Source organism: Saccostrea echinata, unplaced genomic scaffold (genome assembly GCF_033153115.1).
Source record: "Saccostrea echinata isolate AGI-Se365-2 ecotype Australia unplaced genomic scaffold, CSIRO_AGI_Sech_v1 ptg000028l, whole genome shotgun sequence".
Taxonomy (NCBI): Eukaryota; Metazoa; Mollusca; class Bivalvia; order Ostreida; family Ostreidae; genus Saccostrea; species Saccostrea echinata.
In genome coordinates this window covers 6,254,620-6,263,721 of record NW_026889777.1, presented here as the reverse complement: position 1 = coordinate 6,263,721, position 9,102 = coordinate 6,254,620, and the positions used below count along the sequence as shown (strand labels likewise).

At 32.0% G+C, this 9,102-nt stretch overlaps 1 long non-coding RNA gene across 1 annotated transcript in view; it reads right to left on the bottom strand.

Moving 5' to 3' along the window:
- The window catches only part of LOC133194072 (uncharacterized), a 110,714-nt gene extending 107,534 nt beyond the window's left edge, over positions 1–3,180 (bottom strand). The window contains exon 1 of the long non-coding RNA XR_009722038.1: positions 3,063–3,180. This is a non-coding gene — a long non-coding RNA (uncharacterized LOC133194072). The remainder of the gene's footprint in view (positions 1–3,062) is intronic.
- Between the last annotated feature and the right edge of the window lie 5,922 nt (positions 3,181–9,102).

Here is a 9,102-nt window from a genome sequence, read left to right as displayed (position 1 = left end):
ATATATATATATATATATATATATATATATATATATATATATATATATATATATATATATATATATATATATATATATATATATATTATTATTATCAAATCAAATTAAAAATTAGTTTACCTCAGGTTTTTCTTTTTCTTTCTTTTTTTTTTTTTTTTTGATATAGGTTTTTGAAAAAGAAATTTTATGAATATAAAATTTCAGAAAAGGACTTCGCCTCAACAGATGAAGGTGCTCGGATTACTTTTGTGTTTATGTTGTGAACTAACACTAACCACTTTTACCTACCCAGAAGAGAAGAAAATGAATAATAATTTTCTATTGCGGTTTCCACAGTACATGTAATATAAAAGGCTACATTTTATCAAACGTCGTGAATTACAGTATAATTTGATTTAAGTTCTGTGTCGGCGTTTCACTCTTTACTACTTAAAATAATGCATATTTCAGTTAAAATAAGTTTGAGTATTTTCTCCAAACTTATGTCACACAAGTTTACACTACAATGTGTAGTGTCAAACCATTTTATAGAATCATCAGTTTATTCGGAAATTCAGAGTTAATGTTGGTATTCTAGGCGACATTTTCCTCCTTTGATGACCCAAAAACCTTGTAGATAGGTGTCATAAAGAATGAGAATGTAAATTTACTATTCTTATCCTCTGAAGATAAATATTCCTATTTGAATGAGAACAAACAAAACACAATAATGAGGAAGTAAAACTCCCATCAACCTTGGCATTTAATGCAGGTATTTTTATTAATTAGTAGCCACACGTAATAGCTTGGACATATAGCTGATATATGCAATGTAACAACAACTACACAAACCTATTCATCACATGTCTAAATTGTTTTTCCTGCATGTACATACATACAGTTACTTTTGTTACAGTAAAATTTTAACCGAATACATTTAAAGAAAAACATTTAGAACTTTTTTCCTATCGCTTTTTTAAACATAGCTGAGAATGAGTTTATTCTCACCCAGATAGCTCTCTACAATTTAAAGCATTGTTTTGATCTTTTTAACATTTTTTCCCTATTTTACATTGTGTATCACAGCTCTCAAAAAGGATAGAATAGGATAAAATACGTACATTTATACAAGTAGGATTGTCCACAAAACCCGGAAGTCAAGGAAATTCCTGCAAATAATGATGTTTTTTCCCGACTACAGTGTCATTCCGGTAACATTTCGAATTATATACATGTATCTGTCACTCATCCTAAATGCGTTCCTGATTGTTAATCTATTAATAATTGATATATATTATCTAATTTATCCCTATTTCTGCCTGTAGTTTGAGTTTACATCAATATTTTACTATAAAACCGAACATGTACATTGAATTTTTCTGTAACCATACGTAGACGCGATGTGATATAATGCACAATGTAAATGATTCTGAATTTTTACAACATTAGTAATCAGTTAATTGTTATTAGGTAGCTTATTTGATGTTATAGACAGAAATGTTTAAAAAATTAAAGTAAACCGAAACAACAACAAAAAAATATTTGCCAAAAAATTGATTGAAAGGAAATTCAATAATATATTGAACTGTAAGCGAGATCAGAAAAAAGGTCCATGAACATGAAATATCGACAACTTTGCATATGCTCTTGTCATATTCAAATACTAGCCTAAAAGGATTCATGCAAAAAAAAAAAAAAATAAATAAAAAATAAAATAAAATAAAATAAAATAAATAAATAAATAATTTCCTTTATTAAAATATAATTTGACTAGCAAATGCTATATTTTTTATGAATCGTTATAGCAAGAGACAATAAAGCTTGTTTAAACATATTTTTGGTAAAAAAAAATGAGATCCAGATAAAAATAATTCTTGTAAGTTTATATTAGTGTGATCTAAAATTAAACTTTTTTCCCGCTTAAAAAATAAAAAAAATGCACAACTCATTAAGGACGTCTACCACGTATTGAAAAGAGCCGAGAAAAATTGCAGACAACCAAGTGACTACAAGCTGAGCAGATGATATTTTGATTGACCACCAGTCTTCAAATATTAAAATAATGTCTGATATCCCTCGTTTTTTATTAAACATTACACACATCGCTGCATTATTCCCAATTACAGTATGTTATTTTTATTTTCAAACAAGCAATAATTTGAATCATACAGACCTTACTCAACTCTTCAATAATGAATCCTCTTCTTTATGCCCTTCGATAAATCTTGTATGATCTATAGAGAATGGTAACTTATGCACATGGATAACATATCAGTGAGTATTGTAAGTTTTTATATCATATACCTACTTAGTCAAAATGTTAAATAACTTAATTATAAACTGGAGTCTCTTGGTTCAATCTGCAAAATTAAAAAACAAATTATTTCCTTTGCGCGCACGTGCGAGAGAGAGAGAGAGAGAGAGAGAGAGAGAGAGAGAGAGAGAGAGAGACAAACTATGAACGTCACCTATTATAAAATCCATGTAAAATTGAGCTATACGAGGACACGTCGGCAATAAGGAAGCACTTCAGTACTAGTATCCTACTGGTTTGAAAAAAAAAAAATAGTGTTCACAAGTTGAATTCGTTTCCATTATCAAAGCTTATCAAAATAATTTCCTCATTGAAAAGTGTCGTTAGGAAAGAAAAAACCCATAATTTTTTTCCGCTTAGATAGCTTGTGAATGGTTCTCAGAAACAATTGATGTACATGAATTTCGTTTGGCTTCATATGAAGCCAAAAGCATGTACAATTTCATTTATCTCAGATTCCCTATAAATCAAACAAACAACAGAGATAATATTTTGCTTGTTTCATTTGGCGCTTCTGGCCGCGGTGATCAATTTGCCGGGGCTACCACAGGGCTGCCCCACAATCAACAATCAATACAACAAATGCGACGATCCAAATCGGGCGGATCTTGCAGTGGGTAGGTCACGAGTGCATGAACGTCACCATTTCAATTATCAATCAAGTTCAATCAATCAATCATCTATCAATCAAACAATTCAATATCAATCAAGTCAACTGCTTGTCAATGACAAGCCAATGCCCAGATTCAAATCCTGAATTTCAATTTACATGTGCAATAGGATAAACAATGGAATGAGCGTAAGAATATGTGTTGCACTCCTCCAGTTGCGTCGAGGTGCGACGGAATACGCAAACACACAGAATTATTACTGCGACATAGGCTGAAGTGGACTCTGTACCGAGCAGGCAGTCTTCACGGAAGAATTCACCACCTTGACATACACTGTAAGCTGATGTGGACGCTGGACCAATCAGGCTTTCTTTACGGAATACGCAAACACACAGAATTCACCATCGTAACATAGGCTGATGTAGGTGCTGGACCAAGCAAGTTGTCTTTACGGAATATGCGAACACACATAATTCACCACCGCGATATAAGTTGTTGTGGAAGCTGGACCAAGCAGGCAGTCTTCAGCTACAATGACATAACAAAAAGCAGCAGTATTTGTTCTAAAAACAAGAGGAGAGTGGGTGGTTAAAATTTAAAACATTGCCACAATTTAACTTCCTAAAATTTTCCATGATAATATACCGTTTAATCGATTTCTTCGAAAAAGAAGGTAAAAAAGAACTTATTATTAGACTATGTACAAATGGACCTAAATTATCCGGAATGATAGCTTGTGACTAAGGGTGAAAATTTACATATATTCGAATGTACGTAAATTATCCGGAATAAATAAATATAACTAGGGTTACTGAAATAAACTCATTTCTCCTAGACCAAGCTCGTATTAGTGGTGATATTTGCGATTATTCGGCATTGTTATTGTTTGAATAGTCATATTGTTCTCTGACTCTTTACATCCATCGATACATGTCAGGCCCGTAGGATACAATTTCAGTTTGGGGGGCACAGCCAAACATTTTTCAGTTGACGTCAACTACCAAATATTCCTTGACAAGCAAAAAAAAAAAAAAAAAAAAAAAAAAAAAAAGGTCATCAGGCGGTTTTATTGAGGGGGCACATGCTTATAGTATCTATGTTTACTATAGTAATCTATATATCGGCAAAATTATTGGGGTGGGGGCCCCCCCGTGCCCCCCCCCCGGTTCCTACGGCCATGCATGTTTACCTTTGATCGTATGTAAACAAAGTGTTAGAATTATCTGTAATCATTTTCCAATATAAGATCAAGACATAAAAAATGTAAAACACTTTTGTAAAAAAGTAGGTACATAAAACAATAATGAGAAGTCCAATGGCATAATTGTTTTTTCCCATTTGTCACTGTTTGTTTCAGCTAATTATATCAAAATAAAGTGTGCGAGAAAAAAAAGATTGGAATTGAAAATACGATTTATTTAATCCAATTTTGTGCGCAGGACATACACTATCACTACGGAAGCCCATTTAGGACCTAAAAAATTGCTTTAAATTCGATTTTTGGAATTCTCGAATTTATTATACCGATTGAATTCGCTATAACAATTGTTTGAATTCATCATAACGAATTAAATTTGTTGAGTTCGTTATAACTTATTCAAAAATTTCTTATAACATATTAAATTTATTTTAAACAAATTCTAAAATTTGTTATAACGAATTAAATTCCTTTAATTATATTCAACAATAAGGACCTATAGCAAAATATGTATGAATTCGATATAACGAATTGTCGAATTAGTTCAAACAAATTTAATTCATTATAAATTAAGATATTCGTTTCAACGAATTTAATTTGTTATAATAAGTTTTAGAATTCGTTAAAACGTGTTAAATTCGTTATAATAAATAATTGAATTCGTTATAACAAATTCAACATTTTTCTATAATAGACTGAATCCATTATAACGAATTAAAAAAATGATTTAGCAAATTTAATTCGTTATATCAATTTCGACAATTCATATCGAATTCAAAAATATTTTGATAGGTCTTAAATGGGTTTCTGTACTGACACAGGGTCCCCCACCCACTTCTGGAAATTTAACCATGGAGGAAGCTGCTCAACGTGCGATCGAAAACACAAATACGTGTTTAAGCCTTAAAACTTCACTAAAACAATGGTAGATTTCACAAATATTTTTTTTACATGTCAACATCACAAGTTGAAATAAAAAGTCATTATACAGAATTTTATCGCATAATGTACCTTACAAATGTACCAAGTGTTATTAAAATCAAATCATATCTATCAATGATCATCACCGAATTCTTTAAGTAAGCATTGCAACATTGCCCCTTGAATTTAATTGAAATAATGATACATTTAATAATGACAAGTTTTATTGAAATTGGACCAAAACGGACGACGAAGTGGCATTTTTGGAATTAAAAAAATAGAAGAAAAAAATTACAGACACACAAATGAACAGACAGACGGACGCCGACATCTTGAGATTGCTCTAACTTTTCTCTGCATGGTCTTTCAAAATCAGTTGATAATATATATTGCAGGTATCAAATCAGAGGTATATCTCTTCTGTTGGACCTGACTGTACTAAAAAAAGAACCAAGCGACTATTCATACAAACAAATGGTAACTCTTAAACTTTGACTTAGTGATAAATTGTTTATTAAAACTGGAGCCATTCTAATTTATGCCTTGATTAGAAAGATGTAAAGAACAAACAAAAACAGAAAATCCCTTACTGCTCAATGGCCCTGAGTGCCGAGTATAGGTCAAAATTTGCAACTCTCCACCGGTAAGTGGTGGCGTCTCCATATGAGTGAAAAATTCTCGAGAGGGACGTTAAACAACAAAAAAACAAAAATAAAAACTGGAACTCAGATCAGAATGAAATTTGGCACACACATAGTCATTAATATGTTCTATAAATTGAAGATGTTAAATAATATTTTGCTCCATGTTATGACGTCACATTGTGAAAATGACGTTAATATGTATATGACTTGTGACAAAAAAAAAAAAAAACGTTGACTCAGTCGTTCTCGAGCAAGGAACAGATGTAAAGTTTCACGTAAATCTTGGAAATTCCTTTGCAGTAGCATGTAATAATTTGTACAAGGTTTATGAAGACAAAGGACTTGTCAGAAGTTCAATCATTAATTTGATTGATTGTTTTAGTGAATAAGGGGAGATGGTTAAAAATGATATTCGTTCTGATGCCCAATGAAATTAGGCTGGGAAAGAGATGTGTCCTTTGTTGAGCAATTTGTTCTGAAAGATCACTAAGTTGCAGTTAGAAAAAAAGTAGAATATCTTAACAATAAAATAGATATTAAATTCCTAACATATTTACTTTAAGCATACCAGATAAGATAAAGAAAAGACGCCCATACTTGATCCACTTTGTATAAACGACATACACAAGACAGAGGAGTCACCATGCTCATTCTGGGAAAAGATATCCTTATCCACCCATCTAATTGCCGAGATTTTGCAATTTGTGACAAATGGATTATACTTGTTATAAAAATTTACTGCATGGTAAGAAATAAGACGCCTAAATGTCAGCTGCTGTGAACAGTACGTTACGGACCATGTCACGTGACCGCCTGGACCACGTGTTTTGCGCGCCTGGGCAGAACGTTTGCAGATGTGCATTAACACCAGAGGAAACTACTTTGAAAAATAGTAAAGAATGAAACCTAAATTTATTTCTTTTATGGAAGTAATTCAATTAGTTTGCGAACTTGTGATCACCCTCGTATTTACTGGTCCCCACTGACAAAAGGTAACGACATTGTTATGTTTGTGAGGCTCATTATTTGAATTGCATTTTAAAAGAGCTTAGATTTTATTCTGCAAGTGGAAATCCAACTTATACCCCTAGCTCCCTTTCTAAGGGGGCAGGGGGTCTCAAAACCATATGTCAGTTTAAAATATTTTTAATATTCCAAACAATCAATTAGAATTTGAATTAACATACTTGTATTGGATTTCAAATTTATAAAAATCCTTTCAAACAAAGATACATAGCTGGTTCCTGTAAATGTTCCCCAATTCTCTTTCTTTACTTCTCACTGAAAATATTTAAAGCAGTTAAGGGGAAATTTCAGGAGTGCTGTACAACAGTATATTCAATAAGTGGTATAAATTAAATGTGGATACTTAGAAACTCCAAGGAACTTTAAAAAAACTGAAATCACAAAATTTTAACAAAATCAATTACATAAAAATTGCTTACAATTTTTTATACACTTTTACAACCATTCCTCACGAAAAATTAAAGTCTAGGGGCCCATTTTACAAAAGAACGTACGACTAAGACCAAAAACTTAAGTTAATTATAAAATTTTGCATAATTAATGATTCTGTTTAAACTTGCTAGCGTAAAAGTATCTTTCTACATACCTTTTGAAGATATCAAAACCATTTTCTGTTTAATGTAAATTAGAAAGTTATTAGCATAATTAAATTTTGATCTTAGTCGTAAGTTCTTTTGTAAAGCTGGCCCCAGGTTTTTTGGCATGATACAAACGTGATACAAACGTGATGGAACTTGTAAATATGCTTACTTTATCAATGGTCATTTGCAAAATTATTTTGTTAAAAAACATTCTGGTTGTACAACCAGGTACTCTAAATTTAATACTAAAAAGATGCTTGAGTTTCTGATTGACAATATCCATGTAGTGTTTGGTGATAAGGTCTTCCTACAATATGTTGCAATTCCCGTGGATACCAATTGCGCCTCCGTATTTGCTATTTTTGTTTTCATATGAAGCAGAATTTATTCAAAATCATCTACATTAGAAGAAGAAAACACTTGCCGTGGCCTTCAACTTGACATTAAGATATATCGACGACGTACTATCAATTTATAATAGTTACTTCTATCAATATGTCAACTCTATACTGTATACAGGAAAAGGTTCGCCTACACTACATTTTATTTTTGACACGGTCGACACAAGTGGGCGAATTTAAGACATGACGAATTCAAAGAAGACAGTATTATTTCTTAAACAAAACTTTGACTGAGCGAATTCAAAACGGCACAAAATTGTGTTCAAGTGTGAAAGAGCGAAAATAATACAGGGCGAAAATAATCCTGTATACAGTATATGTCCCAGTGAGTTTGAAATAAAAGATACAAAAGAGTCTGACGCATCTGTTTCATATTTGGATAATCTTCTAGAAAAAGACGTTAATGATAACCTAACAACAGAGCTTAAAGATACACGTGATGAATTCAATTTTTGAATCGTCAACGTCCATTACTTATGTAGCAATATACCCTTATCACCTGCAAATGGTGTTTTTGTCTCCCAGTTGATTCGACAAGCAAGAGTATGCTCTACGTATGAATAATTTCTCAAACGAGGTAAGCCATCGACAATCAAATTGATGAAACAAGGATATCAACAATCTCGCTTGAGGTTATCATTTTGCAAGTTTTATGGTCGTTACAATGACTTTGTCAGCAAATACAACTTATCACTAAGTCAAATGCTGACTGACGTTTTTCATACTAATTGTTAGGCCATTTTATATACACTAGATTGTCTACGGATTTTTTTCGTTTTTTCCCGATCGTGACAAGGAGCATACAGCGGGTGTCACCTGTCGACAGGGGATGCCTACTCCTCCATGACACATGGCCCCACCTCTGATGATTTTGGATAACCGTGTTTGCTCTTCTCCCGATTTGTGCGGAAGTCGGAAAATTTCAACTTTATATTTTGTTTGCGACGCCTTAAGTATTTAAAATACTCATTTAAATTAATGGTTAAGGGTTAAATAAATATGAAAAAACTATAAGATTTACTTTCATATAGTAAAAAGGCTAGATTTAATTCATTGTTCTTTTTCCTTTACTTTCATATAGTAAAAAGGCTAGATTTAATTTATTGTTCTTTTTCCCTTAGTTTGCTGAACGCACTAAATGCATTAAAATTCATACATATGAAATAAACAAAAGTTCTTGTAGACTATAAATAGTTCGCGTCAAATGTGTGCAAGTATCCAAAGATAAAGGCTGGCAAAGCATATATATTAAGTACTACCAGTACCGCCCGTCTTTAAATCTCCATAAAAACTTTTTTAACATTTATCAAGATATTTTATCAACAGGGACATTAAAACACAATTTTACTTCCCCGTTCTAGCGATGGATGTGTTGATTTTGTTTATCGTGTTCTGTCCATTTTGTAAAGGTATGTCAATACTTTTTT